Here is an 18,871-nt window from a genome sequence, read left to right as displayed (position 1 = left end):
ATTTTGGACTTACAGCCTCAAGATTTTAAATGTTGACATAAAAACAGTGGTTAATCTCTTTTATTTACTTCATTTTATCACAATACTTTTCTAAATCTATTTTTATGTGCCAGTGAAGTTTATAGGCAAAATAAATTTTATTCCACAGGCATACAGAAGAAAATAAAATAATTTCAACACTAGAAAATCACACTGATAGGTACTCATTAAATTTGGAAAGTGTAAGATCCAAGTCATCAAACAAACAAAAACAAACCAAAAAAACAAGGTAGTACAAAGATGTCATTGCATCAGGTGTGGCTCTTTGGTCCTGTGTTCCTTCTTCCAAATAGTGAGGGAGAAAAAAAAATGTTAAGGGATGGGAAAGCAGAGGAAGATGAGGGCTAGGAACCCTGTGGTTTCTGCTCTACCTATTGTACTTCTCTCTACCTCCCATTCATCATCTCCTTTGTCAATGACACCTTTGTGTTGTAGAAATTTTTGTATCATTTTATAGTGTGAAATAATTGTGAAATATTTAATTGAGCCCTACAGTAGTCCTTCAAACATAAAATACAAATAGGAATCTTGATTCTTCCAGCAATAGGGAGACACTGAAAGAATTTTTTTTCATGAGAATAGGAAGTTCAAAATTGTGCATTAGGGAGATTAAAAAGGCAACAATATGTAGGGTAGATCGAAAGGAATGGAGGAGTCTAATTGAGAAAACTGATTAGAGGACTACATTGGTTTAAATAAACTTAAGAAGTTTTGATGGGTTGAATTAGGGTGGTGTTTGAGAGAAAGGAGAGGAGATAGGTGCAGAAGCTCAATATATCTTAGGTCTTGCATTCCACTCTACCTCATCTAAATTTGGTACTTGAGGCCAGCTCTGCTTGAATATCAAGGAAACTTCCCGTCAGATGCCAGAGATGCTTATCCAAACCCATCTACATGGTCTGATGGGCATACTCATAGCCACCCTTGCTACCAATGCAATGCACATGAATGTCTTATAGTTCTTTAGGCACCGATCTTCAGCACCTTTGCTATGCTATCTGTCTGAAGTACCCTCTCCACATGCCAGGGCTTACCTGTTCTTTAAGAACCTGCCTGAGCACCATTTCCTCTATGTAGCCTTGCATAACATTTGCAGGTGCTACAGCTGACTATCCCTTCCTTTGGACTCTTCTGAATCTTGTCTGAATCTGGATTTAGCCCTGAACTGTACTTACATTTAAACTCTTTTCCAATATCCACTGTGACGGTAGTTGATAAATATTTATTGAATGGTTAAATTCTGGAATCAAAGCTTCCTGATTCTTATTCTGCTTTATTCTTGGGTTCTATCCTCCTTGCTTCATAACATAATTCTTACAACTAAATTTCTGCCTTTGCCCCTGTTTCTGAGTTTCTTTTGTGCTAATTGCTTAGTAACAAGGTCCATATTTAAGAGCTGTTCATCTGTGCTGTCTTATTGCCTCCTTCACCTGCCATTGAGACCTGCCTGATAAGAGGACTACCAGTGTCAGTCCTGCCACTTGTCAGTAGACCAACTATGAATCATGTGACCAACCATGTGACAGCTTCCAAGTGTCACATGCTTTAGATATGTGATGACTCAACTCCTAGTTGTTGAGTCATCCCCTCCCCTTCCCCACACATATCTTTGCAGACTACCTGGTTTATAGTTGGATTACCCTACACCCTTGATCTTACCTGGCTGACCACCTGCCACTAGTAACGAACACCTCCCCTAGTATGTGTTCCTCTCCACAACCACCAACCAGTGGTCATAAGTGATGCCTAGTCTGTTTTTCCTGCCTCTCCAGTATATAACTTGTAGCACTTTGTAGAATCTCAAGATATGACACACATCCATTGCATTTTAAAACTGTTGGATTTGGAAGAGAGGCAAACAAATGTGAGGCAGGAGTCAAAAGCTAACTGAAGCTAACAGGATGATTAGGAATGTGGAGGTGGCTCAAGAAAGAAAGCACACAAGAAGGAAAAATTTTAGGAAGGGAAGTAATGAGTTTAGCTTTTAGGAGGAGATGATGAGTCTAACTTTGGATATACCCAGAGCTAGTCTTAAAATATTTAATGAGGTATGACATGGCATCAGCCAATCAGTATAGATGCCAGTGTTAGCTATATGGGTGACTACCAGTCTAGGATATATTATGTGGGGTGGAGTGAGCAGTCGGAACAACTTACTGGAAGTTAGAGGACTCGTAGACTTGGACCAACAAGTTTATCCCAGATAAACTTCCCACCTGAACTTCAACCTTATTTTCCCTTCCCCTTCCTGCAAGGGTTAAACTGTGCCTATATATCAGTGAGTGGTAGTCAGCCTTTTCTTCACTCTCTTATCAACCCTTAGGTAGTTTGTCTTAAAATGACTCCCAGGCTCCTAGTTGTACCCATCTTCATACTATTTTTCATGACTTTGTAACAGCATAGTCAGCCCTCCCCTTCAGCATGTGAAGACCTCTTTTATCCATGCAAACAAAAGAGGACTGACTGCTATGGATTTATGCAAATTCAGTTTTTAACCTGCCAGCCAAAGAATAGGGCATGGAAATTAATTCTTAAGATGTTTTTAAGCTTTTGAATTTTGTGTTTCAGGGAGGATGTTTTTTTTATTTTTTTAATTTTTTGACAGATTTGATGTAGACATAAAGATGGAAAGTTAATTGTTAGCTCTGGGTATTCAAAAAAGGTGAGGATTTTTACCTCCCCTTCCTAGAAAGGAAGAACCTATTGCATAAGGGTTTAACCCTGGATTAATAATAGCTTTTGATTCAAATTGAAAATAAAATACAAGTCAAATAACCAAATTGGTTGCATTGGGGGTCACTCAGAGACAACATAGCTAATGTAACTTTCTAAAAAATGAAGCAAGAATGCTGGATTCTAGTCTAACTTCTGCTGGTGCCAGACTAGGAACTCCAGAGTGTGAGACTTTGATTTTTCTAAATTCTTTCCAAGAAAGATGTGTATCTGCTTACCTTTTACTGTACAGGTGTGTAGGAGGTTCAGGTATCTGGAAAGCACTAGCCTGTGTGTCTACTGGCACCTTAGGCTGATTACAAGCATTTGCCCTTTTATTTCAACTGGTTTAATGGGTATAAGGGGCATTGATAGCAGGGCCGTTTATCATGCAAGGCAGTCGCTGGCCTATTCAGTGAAGACAGACTGCCACTTGGGTCTTGAGTCTGCTATGAGCTTTGCCAAGTGATGACATGAACACCCACTCAAACGTCTGCGAAATGTCTGCCTCATGAGTGCTCTATTTGATCCACCCCCACCCCACCCTGAACACTGGTTTCCTCGCTGACCTTGCTCTAGTCTCAGGAGTGAGCTCCTTGGCTTTGATCCTATGCTGGCAGAATCAGCTACCTCCTCTGAATGTTCAAAAGGCCCCTCTTGGCAAGCATTTCTCTTCCAGATGAGTCGCAGGGCGTTGGAGGCACATCACTTCTTAGTGAGTTTCTTAAGAATGCATTCTATCTGGCTTTAGGCCAAGGGTTATCTGGAAGGAATGATATGTTGGCTGACTATACTACATTTGCAGAGATAAGTTTAATGAATTTCTCAATGTTTTCAGGTATATTCTTTACAGTTAAGATTGACTTCATGAAAAAAAACTCCATGTATTCTGTGCCTTTAACTATGCCTAGGTTTTTCCCTACCTCGGAATATGAAACTTTTACTTTACCTCATTGCCTTCTGAACTACTGCATCCAGACAACCACCTTTCACTGACTAATTCCTGAATAGATAGTAGACATTATTGATTGTGTTAATTTCTTCCTCATCTATTCTTATATGAATCCTTGGCAGTCTGATTCCCATTCCTAGTGAACAACTGAAATAATATTTCTTGTGCTTTTCTACCAGCCCTTTGTCACTGTCTGTTTTTACCCATTAAATCTCTCTGTGGCATTTGGCACTGTTGATTATCTTCTTTCCTTAAAAATGTGTTCAGGGCTCTGATTATAACACAGGATCCTTTCCTCACCTCTTCAACTCTTCATTTTCTCCTTTGATGGCTCCTTTTCTCCTTGTGGTCATTGACTCCAGGGTTTGTTCTTGTCCCTATGCCCATCCATTTTCAAAATGCGTACTTTTATCAAAATGGTAGTGACTCCCTCTAAATGTGTTAAACTATAATCTCTCACAGAAAGTCTGTCCCATACCTCTCTGTACCAGCTAGTCATTTCCACTTGGACATCCAATCTATCTTCCCAAATTCTCCATTCTAGGAAATAGACCGATTGGTTTTAAGTCTTGGATCTAATCACCTATAGGTTGTGGGTCTCTGGGCAAATTACTTTATATTACTTTATATTGCCTAAGTTTCCTCAGCTGGAGAATGGGGTGATGATGGTGACAATAAAGTCCCATTCAGTGGACTTAGTAAAAAAGGGAAAGGGCTTAGCACGGCATCCAGGCACCATAGCGAATGCTTTACCAAAAAGGTAATTTTATTACTTGTCATTATCCACAATACCGCCTTCTCCTTAGTTCTTAAATCTAGTAAGTCACCAAATTCTCTTCTGCCTTAATGACCTACTTTCTATCTCTGCTTCATTTCCACTATCCAGTGAGTGACTGTTTCTGCAGATAGAACTTAAGAACCTCTTTCCTGTGTGTTTATCATCTGTTAGGCTGCTTTCCATTTCAAAAAGGTTTACCACTCTCAATAAATCCTATTCAAATTCTTCAGCTCTCCAAATCTCAGCATCCTGTTCTTGAAGTTTCATCTCCTGCTACTTAGTGTATAAACTTCCACTCCAGACAAGGCAATCAACTTCCTTGTCCCTGAATATGCCATGCCATTTCTACCACCCACGCACGTCCTTTAGGTGGCAATACTTGCCATGGGTGGGGAAGAGGTGATATGAGCCCCATGTATTTTCCATCTTTCATAACTTATTAACAAATAAATTGTTGAGAATTAAATCAGTTGATTTTGTTAACAATTAAATCAACTGATTTTGAAAGAAGGAGAAAATCCTTTTGAAAGTCTTGGAAACAGGATATAAAGTTCTAGAGGGCATAAAAAGCATAAAAAATAGAAGTAGTTCATTTTATTGATTCTCTAAGTTACACTGTAATAAAAAGTATTGGCTAATTGATTGAGCACTTTACAGTTTGCCTGGCATTGTACGATAAATATGACCAGAACTGTTTTCCTCTAGTTGCATCTAACTTTTCTTTCCAATATCCTTTCCAAAAAAAAAAAAAAAAAAAAAAGGACTACACTGCTCATTATGACCTCTAGATCCCATTTATAAAGACAAAATTAAGTTCCAGATTATATCCCACAAGATATACTGCCAAATCCATAGAATTAGCATATGAGTGGTCATTATCAAACAGTATATCCTTCCTTATTGGGATCCTAATATATTTAAGGTACTGTTTTAGTGCTATGAGGAACCTCAAAGAAGAATAAAGCATGTCACTTGACCATACATGTTCTTGACTTGGCAGTATTTTCAGTGCTTGAGTATATTTTTTCAAATATTAATTTTTAGGAAACAATACATCTACGAAGTTAAGAATCTCAAATACTATTACAAAACTTATGATAAAAAATAATAATCTTTTGCTCCACCCTTTCTGGAGTTTCATTACCCAAGGTAACCATGATCAGGTCTTAGAGCTTTTTGTTGAGCTACTTAATTCAATATATATAAACAGTATTCCTTGATTTTTTTAATTCTTGTAAGATGAGAATTTACCTCTCTCATTATCTCCCTAACCTCTGCTATTTCTCACCTTATTCTTTTTAAGATAATCATAATTTTTGGAAAACTAAATATTCAGGGTTTTTATTACTATATAGAAATATTTTTCACCATTCACTAAACAATGTATTATTATGACTACACTTCCTTTCTTATATAACTTTTTTCTTATAGTTAATGATCGCCTCATTTTGTAATTTAAAAAATTGTTGTTGTATCTCTAATTCTTAAAAAAAAAATGGTAAAATTTTTTCCTTCCCAATATGGTGAAATATATTAAATAAGCTGTCAGTTTTATCCTTGACAGCATCTCCACTCCCAGGGGATCTCTTTGAATCCTCAATTTCATGTTCCTGTCTGGACTGGCTGTTCTCTTATCTTCCCGAACAATTATAATGGGATATCTCTTAATGTTTCTCTTGAGTTGCATCTCATGTCTTCCTCTTTATTGTTTTATTCCTTTTTTTTTTTTTTTTTTTGAGGCCATCCTTCATTAGCTTCCTCAGAAAGGGTTAATAGAATACATTTTTGACACACCTTTTTCTAAACTTCAAACTTGATAGTATGGCTGGGTATAGAACTTTAGAAATCATCATTTTACAGAATTTCAAAAGCATTGCTCTCCACTGTCTTCCATTTTTCAATGTTGCTGTTGGTAAATCCAAAATTGTGTGACATCATCCCTCCATTGCTATCATTTCTTGTCCTTTTTCCTACTTTGTGACTTTTTAATCTCTTAAAACATATTTAGCTTTTGGTGATGCTTGGATATAATTTTATGGGTTCAATCTTCTATCCTTACCTGGAAATCATCAGTGTCATATTAGTTCTGAAACACTAAATTAAATCATTGTGTAGAGTTTATTTTTGAGTTATTCACAGAGAAGTGTCCTGATATGATCATGCATTGATTATTCAGTGACTATCAATCTCACATATTTGAAATTAATTACCTCTTTCTTAATGTATCCTATTCTTTTTTTCATTACTTGTAGCTTAGAGCAAATAGTACCACTTATACCATTTTAAGAATGTGTCTATCTCTAGTGATGTTTATAAACATATTTATTGGGATATAATTTAAATACTATATAATTTCCCTATTTAAGTATAGACCTCACCTTTTGTAGTGTAATCACAGAATTCTATAAACATCATGACAATGTACACTATCACACCCAAACAAAACCCTCTATCCATTAGCAGAAATTCCCCATTTTCCATTCCCTCCTGTCCTTGCAAACACCAATTTAATGTCTAATTGTGTAGATTTGTCTATTTTGGACATTTCATTTAAATGGAATCATCCAATTGTGGTCTTTTATGATTGGTTTCTTTCACTTAATACAGGGTTTCCAATGTTTGTCCATGTTGCTGTAGGTATCAGTATTTCATCCCTTTTTATTGCCAAATTCAACTAAACATCAAGTTTTTGAAGACAGATTTCATCTTTGTGTGTTCAACAGTTAGCATAGTATTTGGCTGCTATTAATATCTAACATATTTATTAAATAGATAGATGGCTAATGCTAAGTCCATTTTCAAATCCACCCTCACAGTCCTACTTTCAAAAATTTTATCTGACCATCACCCCCAACAGAGAATTTATTTCAAAAGTGTTTGAAGAAGATTTAGATAAAAATTATTCTAAATATAGGTTATTCTTAATTTCTTCTCACAGTGGGAATTGTATACTAGCCACAACTACCTTCTTTATATCAGACCTTTGGGGTTTTTTGGTTTGTACTTCAGGCATTTAATCAAGTTCACAGTCAAAAACAGAACAAGATTGAGGCAAAACCATTTTAAGCTTGGTTCTAGAGTCTTTTTACTTTGCTAAAGGTGATGGCCTTGATCATCAAACTGATGTAATGATGGGGTTCTTGTGGAGCTCTGCTCTGATTTAGTACCACAATATTTTTTTCCCTGAAGGTACTTTTTTTCTCTTTTAATCCTTTTCATTTCGTTAAGCTGTACAGAATTAGGTCAAGGCTGAGGCATTAGCATTTCTTCTGGTTTTCTGTCAAGAATAGGTCAGATTGTGTGGTATCCTCTCCTATCTCTTTGTCCAGTCAACATTGGGAGACCCCAAAAAAATGTGTTAAGACTTCTAACTATGCTTCCTTTCATGGCTCTCCCAAAACACTGTACTCTCAAAAGGAAATTCACATATACAACAATTTAGGAAGCCTTCCCACCTCAATACCTAAGGATCGTTTGAAAATATTTCAGTTTGAAGAAATATGGATGAATAAATGACTTCTCAAACTTACCTTTCTGTGATTCTAAACTATTTCAAGTCCTGACACAATGACACTGAAACATGTGGAAGGTAGTGTGGTAATATTGGTATGATTGAGCAGATACCAAAAATTAAACTCTCATCTATTTGTGGGCTATAGTTTCCATCTCTGTTTATGACTTCAAAAACAAGAATTTAATTTTTTAAACTAGTTTAATGGCCTTGAATTGTTTTTGAACAGCTGGAAATCTTTTACAGTAACATCAAAGGTGATTACTCCTTCATGGCAAGAGATCAGGGGGTTTGTGTCTCTTGGACTGATGTTAACTCAAACATTTTTTTTTCTGAACACACACACAGTATTTTTTTTTAAAATAAGTCTTTTATTCTGAATTCAGGGGTTATGAAAAAGTATTAAATGCCCTCTGTAGGGGAGCTCAAACCCAACAATGCAAACATCTGACTTTATCCTTATGTTTCTTCCTCAAAAAGATGAGAAGGACACAGGGGAAGTTTGACTATTTTTATCCATGAAACAAGGTCACTAAATATGTTATGTCAGTTAAATCAAATTCCTATCTTTTAAAAATGTTTCTATATTATATATTGGGTCTTCTTTTTGCTATAATTCAAAAGTGACATGGGTTCTGTAACTACTATTTTCCTAGTTGGTTATTAGAGTCTGAATTTTTGGTTGACATTTCTGAAATAAATATAGCTACTGGAGCACTAGCATTCTGATTTAAAAATCTGACTACATTAGAAGAAAATTAACCTTTTCAAAAAGCCCCTGTTCTAAGGAATGATTTTAATCAAATGAGCTTTAAATGTTGTACCTGCGTTTAGAATTTTTAAAGGGATTGCAATTCTCTAGTGATCTACTTTTTGAAGGAGGAAAAAAATGAAATTATGTGAAATGTAACCATAAAAATTATAAAGAAGATCCTAAATGAAACGAATTTTAAAAAAAAAACCAACCTCAAATGTTTCTTAAAGTAACATCAGGTTCAGAAATCAAAGTAGAAACTGACTTTATTTTAAGTAGTTTGGTATCTTCAAATAAAAAGGTCAAGTTGTATCAATATCCAGTAAAGAGAAAGCTTTCTGTTGGAATCCTCTGTGATATGTTTATTCATTTATTTCATATACTATAGGTACTTATACAGTATAAAACACTGAGGGAGGGGTTGGGGAACTCTTGTGGAGAAGTCCCAGATCTCTTGTACAGAACAGATTGTTAAGATATGAAACATTTCCTACACATATTAAACATTTGAATGAAAATAGTGCACATAATGTTTAGTCTACAAGCTCAAGTATACAAGATATATTTTTACTCTTGGTAAATTGGCTTAATTTGGTATCCAAGTCCAGTTATCATGAGTATCAAGGAGAAACTGAAAAGCATCTCACCTCAAGAATTTTTGGTGTTCCTTCTTACTCTGGGGTTAGCCTGATATGTTGAGGCTTGTTATGGATTGAATTGTTTGGCCCCAAAAGATATGCTGAAGTTCTAACCCGATGTACCTCAGAAGGTGACCTTACTTGGAAATAGGGCCATCACAGATATAATTAGTTAAGATGAGGTTATACTGAAGTCATATGGGCCCTTAATCCAAGATGAATGGTATTCTCATAAGAGAAGAGAGACACGTTGGGAGAAGACAGCCATGAGATGATGGGGACAGAGACTGGAGTGATGCATCTATAAATCATAGAACACCACAGACTACCAAAACTTCCAGAAGCTGTAAGAGGCAGGGAATGATTCTCCCCTATAGGTTTCAGAGGCTGCATGGCCCTGCTGACATCTTGGTTTTAGACTTCTAGGCTTCAGAACTTGAGACACTAACTGTCTGTTATTCTAAGTCACCTGGTATGTGGTAATTTGTCAGGAAATGAATACAAGGCCTTATGCCAATCAAGGTGTCATGGTGGGGTGGCAGGGCATCTGGTCTCTGGTCTTCTGGACACATAAATGTGAGCAGGCCACAGTCCCTGTTTACCTGACTCTTCAGGCCTGGTAGTCTCTGTAGTTTGAATGCCATGCTTGGGACTCAGGTACTTTTAGGGGGCAGGAACCTCTGAATTCTTTGCCTGATAAGTGACACACCCTGAGGTACTGCCCAAGAGGAGTAAGCCTTCCCCATATCCTCTCCTAGCCCTGGGAGAATGTTTACTATTTCGGCAGAAAGCCCCTTTCTCCTGCCTGCTTTTCCAGACTATTCTATTTCTTCTTTCAAAACTTGTGTTCCTTTTACCCTTTCTCAAGTCTTGTAAATTCTCCTAAGGGATAAGACTTTTGGAAAACCTCAGGGAGAGGGTCTTCCTCTGTTTTGACCTCCCTTCTTCCCTCCCCCAGGCAATAAAACAACAAACAGTAGAGGAGAGACTGCTCTAGGTAGACTGGGGAAGGAAAGCGTGGAAAATATAAATAGGAAATGTCTATAAAATAATCTACCAAGCTATTATTCACTCACAAAATTATTAACAAGGCTACATTAAATTAGTCAATGGATTTTTAAACTATTTGCTCAGACTCCTTACGCTTTCACAGTATATTATGTTTAGTAGATTGGGACTGAGCAAAGAGACCGAAAGAATAGTCTTTAATGCAATGTTTCAGTGTTGAAGAACTATTAGTGGGTCTCTCCAAGATTCCATTTTAGGAAATTTTTCCATGAATATTGACTGACTCAACCATATACATTACTGATCACCCCACAACAGGTGTATTGATTTTTAAGACAAGCAAAGTAACCAGGCACAACAAATTAAGAGCCAGTTATCCTGGCTTTCTTAAGTCAGTGATTCCAAACCTGGGTCAGAATCGTTGAGGCTCTTTTTAGAAGTACATGCCCAGACTAAAATCCTGGACATTGCCATCTGGAGTAAGATCAGGGAATCTATGTTTTCTAAAAGTCCGTGGGTGATTTTTGGCCAACTGGGGAAAGACTAATCTAAAAGATGAAATTAATTTAATAACTTGAGCAATGATTATTAACATATGTATAGTCCAAATCAACACATATATTTAGTGTTTTGGGATACTGTCTTCTATCACCTGCATAACCTTTGCTTTAGCACAATTAGTTCAATAGGTTGTAGTTACCTTTTTATTTTGAAATCCACAATTGGCGTTTAAAAGTAATTCATTAACTTCTTGGACATGAAGCTTTAGTAAGTCCCATTAGACTGGTAGGATGATTTCTTACCATTTGATAAAAGGAGAAACCAAGTCTGTTTCTAAGTCACAGAAAAGTTCGTCAATTACCAGGGCAAGGACATTCCCAAATATCCCATAGCAGAATAAGCTTAGATGTGTCCTGTTTTATCCTGGGCCTTTGAGTGTCTATTTAGACCTCAAATGACACTATCTAGTCCTCTTAGTTTCACACTATTGGCATTTCTGAAATTAATCATCAAAGTATTCTAAATTAATTATGTTGTTAGACTGCTAATAAAAATGACTCATTTTCAATGGAAGGCTGTCTTTAAAATTCCTACTCCAATATAAGACTCTCACCTACTTCAGCCAGGATTGTAGGTGTGCATGTGAATGTGTGTGTGTGTGTGTGTGTGTGTGTGTGTGTGTGTGTGTATGTGAGTGTGTGTGTAGTAAGGTGGGCCTATCATACTCCTTTTCTCACTAGTGGCTAAGACATGCCAATCAGGAACAATAATGCATCAATACGATGACAAAACAAGACAAGATCAGGTGAATTCCTTAATTAGATGTGTCTAGTAAATTTAGAACACACACAGTTGATATGGTAGATTTAGAAAGATATAAAACAAAGTTTACCCAAGTACTAAAAATTACTGGATAATTCCGTTCAGATGAAACTATACATACAGAAAAGCACCTAACAGAAAGATCCTGTCTAGCTAATTGTAGGACAAGAGTCTTTGTTAAGTAAGCCCAAGTGCTGGTGGAAAAGGCTTCCAGGAAAGCAGGGAAGGAATGCTAACCGACCTAACCTACTGGACCTTATCACTTCTCTAGAAGTTATGGTATTTAGAATTGTTTGTGTAAGAAGTAATAAAAAGCTGGCAGGCTGATACCTGTTAAGCTGCTGACATACTGTTGTCCATGCAACTCGTGGATTGGCTCTGTGTTCCTTCTTGTGGGGCCAGAGTAGTTTCATAGCCCTCATGCTGGCCAAACAAAGTCAAGTCTGAAAAAAAAATAAACGCTGACCTCAGTGCCACCTTCTTTCCTCTCAACTCCTGGTCAAGGGTGATGTCACTTGCATTTGGAGGTATATGCTAGCTTCGGGAAGATGTCAGCTTGATCTGAATTGCTTTGCTGTTCTCTTCTCATAAGGCTGTTTTTCTGCATAGGATTTCTGGCTAACTAGCTTCCTTCTTTTGGTTTCTCTTCCTATTTTGATCTAAATCTGTGTTCTTCACTGGTCCTCAGAGACTCACCATCTGGTTACACTGACGTGATTCAGGTGTTACTACACCTGTGTGTTTGAGTGGAGGTGTGAGGGTCTCTACTGATAAATGCCCCCAAAAACTATTTGTGGGGAGGTAGCTTAAGATGGGTATTTGCCACACATACTGCTCTTCTCTACCTGAATACTTTGGGGGAGTATTGAATTCTATCTTGGTTTGGAGTATATTTAAATATTTCCATTCAGTTTATCCCTCTTTAATAGTAGATTTATTCTAAAATAATTTGCCAAATCAAATGAAAACAGCAATAACTTGCTCAGTAACAAGACTGATATATTTTTAGCAAATCAGTGCCAGGCTTTATGGCTTTTGCCTTGTCGTTTGTAAATAAGGGGCTGGTAGAAAGTGTAAGGCAGGTTGACAGCACTGTGTAGGCGGTACACTGACAACCCTAGAGTATACCACTTATAGAGTTGTCTTTGGGTAATGACAAAGTGACTCAACTTGCTACTTGGGAAATTTAATCTCACAGGAGTTTTCCAGAATTAGATTCATATGCAGGAAAGAAAAATCCTATGAAAATCAGAGAAGCTGGTCACCATTAAGATACAGTCTTGGGAGGTTATTTTCTCACATTAGAGCTGAAAGTTTCATATGATCCTCAACTTTAACACATTTCACATTTCATTAAATGGTATCTCCATGTGTTGCTCATGCCAGAAACCTAGGAATTGTCTTCGACGGCTCGGTTTCTTTTGCCTTTGTAGTGAACGTGTTACCAGTGTGGCTGCGTCAGCCTCCAAAGAGTACATTTGAATCTGTCAACTCTTATCTCCATTGCTACCATCTTCCACTTACACAGAACCCCTCACTGACTCTGCTGCTTTCGCACTTGCCCCTTCCAATCAGTTCTGTACAGGGCAACCAACGTGATCTGGCTGTGAATTTTAATTTTCATCCAAGTTGCACATGTGCAGAGTTCTGTGTGCATAGAATTCTCACAAAGTCATAATTCTGCAATTCTTATAATAACTACCCAGAAATAACAAAGAGCTGTCCCCTCTTCCTCCTCCTTTCTCAGTTCCCAGCAGTAACCAGTGGTTCCCTTTTATGATGGTTTAGTATTTACATTATATTTCTAAATTACATATTTATACTGCTTTTACCTGACTTTTCTATTTTTTAAATGTTTTTTATTTATTTTTGAGAAAGAGTGAGCAGGGGAGGGGAGAGAGAGAAAGAGAAAAAGAGACAGAGAGAATCCCAAGCAGGCTCTGCACTGTCAGTCCAGAGCACAATGGGAGGGCTCGAACTCAGGAGTCTTGAGATCATGACCTGAGCGGAAATCAATGTCGGATGTTTAACTGACTGAGCCTCCCAGGCACTCCACTGACTTTTCTGTTTTAAACTGCTAAGAACAGATACTACACTTGATCTTAGCCAAAAGGCTGAGAAATGATGATTTTTCTGTTTTAGATATTACCTTTTGACTTACTGTTTGCTATGAAGTGATGAGAATTTATGTTCTCCTTAAACACCCCTTTCTCTCTTCTCAGCCTCACCCCACCTTCCTAATAGAAGTCAGACTTGTGAGTTAGATCAAAATTCAGGGCTTGTCTTGCTCTGAGTATAATTTTTAATCATAGCTGAGTCATATGGTAGACCATTATTATATTTCTTTTCCTGTTTGACTTGTTTCCTCTGTTAATAATTGCCTGGCTTTTGTTTGCTTAGTTATCTGTACATGTATCACTAATCCATCTCTGATTCTCCACAAAAACTGGGAGCTCTAGTACTAATACATGTTTGTGTTCCAATAGTCTGGTGACTCTCAACACCTGCTACACAGCAGCCAGGAGTGTTATTTTGCCATTATTCCGAGGATTCCTATTACTTCTCTTTTGTATTGGATTCCCTGTCTCTTAGATCCACTGACCCAAGGGATTTTGTTCTGTCTCTTACCTGATTGAGAGACTTAATTCTAGGTTGGAAATTCTTTTCGGTCAAAATTTTCAATTACTCCGTGGTTTTCTAGCTTCTAGTATTAATATTGAGTAATCCAGTGTTACTGTGATTCTGGGTCCTTTGCATGTGACTTTCCCTCTGTTCTATTTCCTGAGTCCCTTTTAGGGTCAGTGCACCTTGGCATGGGTTTCTTCTTGCTCCCTGCTTTGGTTTTGTTCCCTGTTTGTTCTTCTTTTTTTGCTATTTCTATATTTTGGTTTCTGATTCTCCCATTAGAGATTTTCCTCAACTGTCTAGTGATTTCTGGTTTTCTGTTTAGGTTTCTGTTTAGGTGGCTGCTGGAAGGATTTGACAACAGGAAACTTTACTCCAGAGCAGTGGGTTTTGCAAACTAAGGCCCATGGGTCAAAACTGACCCACTGCTAGTTTTGTATGGTGCTCAGAATGGTTTTTATAGTGCTAAATGTTGAAGATAAATAAATCATGAGAATAATAACATTTTGTGACACATGGAACTTCTTCCTATTTTTACTCTGATTATTGTCAAGAACTGAGTGAATCCTCGAAGTTGGAATTCCTATATAGAGGAAAGCAATCTCCAATCCACCTCCTAAGGCTTATGTTCTTCAGTTGACCATTCCAACCAGTAGACAGCCCTAGCATCCATACAACCCAGACAGTTCAGACTCTGTCCCCTCAAGCCTGCTTCTACCTGAATGGTTTGAAAGCACAATGCTGAGAGGGCTGCTTTGGAAAAGACACTATGCCCAGAGTGTACCTGTTCTATACCAAAACTTGCAAGTCCCAGGTCGGTTCGTTCTTTCTTTCTTTCTTTCTTTCTTTCTCTCTCTCTCTCTCTCTCTCTCTCTTTCTTTCTTTCTTTCTTTCTTTCTTTCTTTCTTTCTTTCTTTCTTTCTTTCTTTCTTTCTTTCTTTCCTTTGTAGGCTTCACACCCAGTGCCAGAGCCCAGTGTGGGGCCCAAACTCATGAGACTGAGATCAAGACCTGAGTTGAGATCAAAGGTTGGACGCTCAACCAACTGAACCACCCAGGCACCCCTTAAAGTCTCTACTTCAAAATTTCTTGCTAATGACATCTTTTTGTGGCTGCTACACAACTGATTTTGCAAATATGTCATGAGCACATAGGAAGAAAAATAATATTATCTATTTGAAGCATCTCTCCTTACATTATTATGAGTTGTTTATTATATTATTTTATCCTTTTTTCTTACTTATTTTGTATTATTCTTACTTTTTAGCCTACTTCTGAAAAATATATTTTTAAATCTCTCACTGTATTTTTTATATATTTGCATTTCTAAAGATTTTTCTTGTTTATATGCTGATTGTGCATATAGATCTATCATGTTCTCTTCTTTGAAAGATACAATTTTTGTAACTTGTGACTCATCATATTTTCTCTTTTTCTGGTTTAGGGCTTGGAACTTTAAATTTAGCTTATATAATATTAATGTTCCTCTGTTATTTATTTTTGTGATTACCTAGTATTATTTTGCTCTCCTTTTTATTTTTAGCCTTAAAAAACATCCACTGTTGAACATGGTTTTCTTATAGCTCAGGCTTAAAAAGTTTTTCTTTAATACTAACGTAAAAGTACCTGTCTTTAAATAAGAAAAATCTATCTGGTCACATTCAGGGTTACAATGGGTATACTTGGTTTTATCCAATCTGGTTGAATTAAGATTTACATTTTAATTTGCTATGCCCCCCCCTTTTTTTTTTTAAATTTTTACAAGTGATCAATTTAATTTCCTTTTTCAATTTGGAAGTTCTTTTGAATATTTCTATTTGGCCATTGGTATATTTTCCTTTTGTTGCCCTTTTGATCAAACACATATTTATCTATAAGTTTGACTCCACACTTTCTACCTGCAAAACTTTAGGGCCTTTGGTTAAGTCATAAGCTAATGATGCATCTCAAGAGACAATGTTTTCCTTCCCACTGATAAGGTTTCAGAAGTTTAAGCCATTATTGGGGGAAAAAATAGGTGTGTTCCAACAGTATAGTTTGTGAAGAAATTAAGACCAGAATAACACAGAGGAGACAGTGGCCTCATTAGGTAGACACACAAGGCCCACAGAGTGAGCCATAGAGTTCTGAAAGTGGGAGTAAGAGTCATCGGGTACATATGCAGTGGAGAATCTGCACATGGGCCTTTAGTCTGATTTGGAAGAACCGCACTCCCTAAGTCTTCCAGGGTGTGCCTTAGGGGAAAGCTCTGGTTCCGTCTGGCCAGGTGCTCAGAGGAATGCTAACAAGTCCAAGGTTGGGAAATATAAATTGGTCAATCCCTCTATGATGGGAAGCCTAATGATCAGTAGTAAGAAGAATGACCAGAATTTTATATGAATGTGGAATAGCAGTAAATTATGTTACTGAGTCCTCATGTTCTTTCAGTAAAACATGACAGTATTGAACTCACATAAATGACTTCAAAACTGCAATGGTGTCCATGAAAACATGAATGCATTGTTCATTAGGGAATCTAGTTCTCATCTCTCTATGAGGCAGCACTGTGTTTCCCTGTAAATCTCCAAGACCGGCTTCTCCAGGCCTCTGTGACTTTAAACTTCTGGTTTACCAGACTGTCACTTTCTTCCAATGGACAGAATATAAAGCAGGGTCTGAGTGGAGGCTGCAGCCCCACACAGCCCTGCTCTCTGGCTTGTTTCCTACCTATTCTACTCTCCTTTCCTATTCTGTGTTTTTCTGTTAATCCTGAAAAGCCCACCTTGCCTGCTTCCTCCAACATATTTAGATTTTAAACTTGGTTCACAATTTTACTCAAGATTAATCTTTTCCAAAAGAGTTCCATGGCTAATCTTAACCCATTTTATAATTTAGACTTTTGTCCCCTCTCCTAATCTTAAATAATTATGTATCTTTTTCTTTTTCCATTAATATAAGAAGCTCTTTAAGGTCACAAAATGTGTCTTTTGCTTGGTTTTCTCCTCTGTTACCCTAGAATAGTTGTATGTGGGCCTTAAATACTTCTAAAAAAGTTTGTTTAATTGATGTTTGCACTGGAAGTATAGAAATAGGCAAATATAAAAATGGGAGAAATAATTTTTAAGACACCAGCGGAGCAGCATTGCAAATTATATTAGGAAGAGCTATTGAAATATCAATGGATAAGAAAAACTATTTTTAGAACTGTGAGAATCAGAGAAGCAGAATTCTAGCATTAAATGGTGTTATTGAAAATGATGAAAGAACCAACAACACAATAAAAATGGATGAAGGTTATAAATACATTCCCAGAGACAGAAATACAAAAGCCTCTTGTTAAACACATGAAGAGGTACTCAACCTCACTCATAGTAAGAGAAATTCATATTACATTGACAGGAACTTCTGATTCTTGTCAAGACAGAGTGAGAGGAATCAGATTCAATCTTCTGCCTTAATAAAATAGAATACTAGACAAAATATATGAGAGTTTTCAGATATTAGGCAACAAGCTTTCCAGGTCTGTGATCCCTGGCAGTGGGGGGTGAGGGTGGGGGTGGGAAGCAATGGCAAACAAACAGACAACAACAAAAAAGAAAGACCTATATAGTAGTCTGTCCTTATCTGTGGTTTTGCTTTTTGTAGCTTTAGTTCCCATGGTCAACTGTGTTTGTTAGTAGCCTAACACTACATCACAGTGCCTGCGTCATTCACCTCACTTCATCTCATCACATAGGCATTTTATCATCTCACATCATCACAAGAAGAGGAAGGTGAGTACAATATAATGAGGTATTTTGAAAGAAAGAAAGAGACCACATTCACGTAACTTTTATTATAATGCATTGCTACAATTGTTCTATTTTATTATGAGTTCTTTGTTAATGTCTTACTGTGCCTAATCTAGAAATTAAACATTATCATAAGTATGTGTGTACAGGAAAAAACGATATATGTATATATTTATATATGGTTTTGTGCTATACATGGTTCAGGCATCCACTGATATGCCTTGAAATGTATTCCCCACAAATAAAATGAAACTACTGTAATTACTTTAGTCTGCTGTGCCTGGACAGTTTCCACGCTTCAGTGCAGAAAGAGGGAACCCAACAGAAAAATGCTCTTTCTCTTGCTGGGAAAAGGACAAAGATTAGAATCCAAGGAAGCCAAAGGCTAGAAATCATGGGGCAGATACTGGAAAAGAGGACCTGGCTCAGAGAGAAGTGGATATCTACAGCGCACTCCCCTGAGTCTTTTACTGATTACTAATGTATACATGCATGATTAAAAAGCACTCAGGGTCAGTAGGCAGTCAAATTAAAGGACCCTACATAAGGTTGGAAAGAGTTTGTGTTTATGCCAGCCAGAGTGGAAAGACCTAATACTTAGGCATTGAGTAGAACCCTAAGTAGGGCTAAATTGGCCCTAGACTAAAGTCTGATCTAGAGCTATTCTAACAAAGTTTAAAAACAAGCCTTAAAATAATGCAAGTGATGTCAAATTACTTAATTAAGCATAAAAATAAAACACAATATTATTTAAAGGAATA

The 18,871-nt window shown here is 37.0% G+C and overlaps 1 pseudogene; it reads right to left on the bottom strand.

Moving 5' to 3' along the window:
* Positions 1-13,636: 13,636 nt before the first annotated feature.
* On the bottom strand, positions 13,637-13,841 carry LOC120235324 (annotated as a pseudogene).
* Between the last annotated feature and the right edge of the window lie 5,030 nt (positions 13,842-18,871).

The sequence above is a fragment of the Hyaena hyaena genome, unplaced genomic scaffold (genome assembly GCF_003009895.1).
Source record: "Hyaena hyaena isolate Hyena2069 unplaced genomic scaffold, ASM300989v1 scaffold_126, whole genome shotgun sequence".
Classification (NCBI taxonomy): domain Eukaryota; kingdom Metazoa; phylum Chordata; class Mammalia; order Carnivora; family Hyaenidae; genus Hyaena; species Hyaena hyaena.
Note: the sequence above shows the minus strand (reverse complement) of the source record. Positions and strands in the feature narration are given on the sequence as shown.